Here is a 4,049-nt window from a genome sequence, read left to right on the forward strand (position 1 = left end):
AAGGCTCCCCTGGATGCACGTAGGATCAAGGGACGGCAGGTGACTGGAGGAAGGAGCCACCCAGAGCTTTGTGAGTCATCACAAGGGACTCATGCACAACCTGTCCCATGGGAAGTATTTGGAGTGTGGGGGTTGAGGGGAGGCCGGCCCACCAAGGGAGCACTGGGGCACCGTGTGGGCAGCTGATCTTTCTTCTCATTGGCACAGGTGCCACTCTGGAGACCACTCAGGGTGACTGAACTGTGGGGGCAAAGTTTACAAGAAAGACTCACTCCCAGACTGGAATTTCCACATAGCCCAGTTCTGTCTGTGGTGACCTCACAAAACCTGGAATTGATTAAAAGGCCAACAATTAACATTCAATCTGCACAAGAAGTCTTCCCCAGAGAGTCAGCAGCAAAGCAGCAATTTAGCTCAAGCACAGAGCTCAACTTATAGTCCCTACAGGAAGTTCCTCCAATTAGGGAATTAACCACAGGGTAGCAAATTAGTTCCAGTGCAAACTTTAAGCAGTGGAGGTAGCTAATGATCCACCACAGAATGGGGAAAAAAGCCCACAGAACAGAGACAAAGTCTGACATAAACTAGTAAAGGTCTAACACCACCAAAGAACACCTGTAAGACCTGGAAGAGGTATTATTCTCCTCAAATGCCCAGGCATCAACATAAAGACACAAAGACTGAGAACAGAGAAATATGACACCACCAAAGGAAAACAAAACACCAGCAGTAGACCCAGAGCAACAGCAGATTTATGAAATGTCTGACAGAGAATTCAGAATAACCCCCTTAAGGGTGTTCAGGGATTGACAAGAAAATACAGATAGAGAATTAAATAATATCTAGAGAACAGCAACAGAATGAGAAAACTGACAAAAGAATAAAATCAATTTTTAAAATCCAAATAGAAATTCTATAAAGAATGTATTATCTGAACTGAAAAATTCCATAGAAATCTCCAATAGCAGATTTAATCAAACAGAGGAAAGAATCAGTGAGCTCAAAGACAGAACATATGATATTACCCAATCAGCAGAACAAAAATAAAAAAGAATAAGAAAAAATGAAACAAGTGCAGCAATCATCTTGACATATTTGGTATACCCAAGGGAGAGGGAAAAGGAGGAGACCTAGAAAGTAAATTCAAGGAAATAACAACTGAAAATTTCCCAAGTGTGGAGAAAGATGACAGAATTTAGGTACAGGAAGCTCAGAGATCACAAATCAAAGTCAATCCAAAAAGTAATACTTCAAGGCACATTATAATAAAATTATTAAAAACTATTGACAAAGAAAGAATACTGAAAGCAGCAAGAGAAAAGAAACATAACATACAATAGATCCCTGATATATCTTTCAGCAGATTTCTCAGTAGAAACTCTACAGGCCAGAAGAGAATGGGATGATATACGCAAAATACTGAAAGAAAACGACTGTCAGCCAAGAATTCTGTACCCAGCAAGATATATTAAAATATGAAGGAGAAATAAAATCTATCCCAGACAAACAAAAGCTAAGGGAATTTATCAACACTAGACTTGCCTTACAAGAAATGCTAAAGGGGAGGCTGACTGGTTAGCTCAATTGCTTAGAGAGTGTGGCTGATAACAGCAAGGTCCAGGTTTCTATCCCTTTTCTGGCCAGAAACACACACACACACACAATACAAAATAGAGTTCTTCAATCTGAAAGAAGGTGACACTAAAAGTAGAAAATATTTGAAGGTACATAATTCATTAGTAAAGTACACAGACAACCTCAAAATATGCCAACATTGTATGGGTGTTGAATAAACCACTTACATCCTGAGTATGCAGGCTAACAAGACAACAACAAATACAAGTACCATATAAGAGATAGGGAGTATTAAAAGATGTAACTTGAAACTTCAAAAATATCAAAAAAAGGGGGGGGGGGGGAATGACGCCAAAGTGTTGAGTCAGCTTTTTTCTTTTTTCTTAGATATCCAAGTAAAATTGTTATTAGTCTAAAATAATCTATTATAACTAACAGATTAACTGTTAACATGTTTTTTGTAAGCATCATGGTAACCATAACACAAATATTTATGAGACATACTAAAAGTAAATAGCAAGAAATCGAAATATACTGCTAGAGAAAACCACTCAACCACAAAGGAAGACAGTAACCCTAGAAAAAAGGGGGGGAAGGATCTATAAAATAACCAGAAAAAAGGTAACAAAATGGCAGTAATAAGTCCCTATATATCAATAATAATTCTAAATGTAAATGGATTAAATGCCCCAATCAAAAGGCACAGAGTGGCTTGAAGGATTATAAAACAAGAACCAACAATATGCTGCCTATGAGAAACTCACTTCACCTATATAGATACATGTCGACTGAAAGTGAAGGGATCGAAAAGGATATCTTGTGCAAATGGAAACCAAAAAAGAGCAGGAATAGCTATACTTATATCAGGAAAATAGACTTCAAACCAAGGAAAGTAAAAAATGATAAGGAAGGTCATTAATAATGAAAAAGGTATCAATTTAACGAGAGGATATAACAGTTGTAAATATTCATGCATCCAACACAAGAGCACCCAGTTATATAAAGAGCACCCAATTACTATTAAACCTAATGGGAGAGATTGACTACAACACAATAATAGTTGAGAACTTTAACACCCCACTTTCAGCAAAGGACAAAACATGCAGACAAAATGAACCAGGAAACATCAGAATTAACCTCTATTCTAGGCCAATTGGACCTAACAGACATATATAGAACACTTCATCCAACAGCTGCATAATACACATTCTTCTCAGCAGCACATGGGATATTCTCTAGAATAGACAATATGTTAGGTTACAAACATCTCAATAAATTTTTTAAACACAAGTCATATCAACTACCTTGTCCGACCATAACAGAATAAAACTAGAAGTCAACAAAAAATAGGGCATGGGGGGGAACACTAGAAACTACAAATACATGGAAATGAAACACCATGCTCCTAAACAATGAATGGGTCAAAGAAGTTATCAAAAAGGAAATTTAAAAATTCCTAGAGACAAATGAAAATGAAAACAACATACCAGAATCTATGGGATACTGTGAAAGCCATTGTAAAAGTAAACTTTACAGCAATAAATGCCTACATCAATACATCAAAAAAGAAAAAAGACTTCAAATAAGCAACCTAACATTACACCTCAAGGAACTAGAAAAGTAAGAACAAACCAAACCCAAAATCAGTAGAAGGAAAGAAATAACAAAGATCAGAGCATAAATAAATGAATGAGATTTTTAAAACAATACAAAAGAACAATGAAACAAAGTTGGTTTTTCAAAAAGATAAAATTGATAAAACTTTAGCTAGACTAATGAAGAAAGAGAAAACTCAAATAAAATCAAATTAAAAAGCAGACGTTACAACTGATACAGAAATAAAAAGGATCATAAGAGATTGCTATGAACAACTATATGTGAACAAACTGGAAAACAGAAGAAATGGGTAAATTCCTGGACACATACAACTTAGCAAGGTTGAATCAGGAAGAACTAGAAAACCTAAACAGGCCAATAATGAGTAATGAGCTTGAAGCTTTAACAAAAAGTGTCCTTGTAACAAAGAAGACCCCAGGACCACAGGTCTTCACTGCTGAATCGTACCAAACATTTAAAGAAGACCTAATTCCAATTCTTCTCAAACTCTTCTAAAAATTGAAGAGGAGGGAATACTTCCAAACTCATTCTACATGGCCTGCACTACCCTCATACCAAAATTGGGAAAAGACACAAAAACAACAAACAAACTACAGACCAATATCCCTAATGAACACCAATGCTAAGATCAACAAAATAATAGCAAACCAAATCCAACAACCCATTAAAAAGATCATTCGCCATGATCAGCTGGGATTCATCCCAGGGATGCAAGAATGGTTCAACATAAACAAATCAATAAACGTGATACAGCACATCAACAGAATGAAGGAAAAAAAACATGATCAGTTCAATCGATGAAGAAAAAACATTCAACACCACTTCATGATAAAAACACTCAACAAATAAGGTATAGA

This window comes from Cynocephalus volans, chromosome 10 (assembly GCF_027409185.1).
Source record: "Cynocephalus volans isolate mCynVol1 chromosome 10, mCynVol1.pri, whole genome shotgun sequence".
In the NCBI taxonomy this organism is placed as follows: Eukaryota; Metazoa; Chordata; class Mammalia; order Dermoptera; family Cynocephalidae; genus Cynocephalus; species Cynocephalus volans.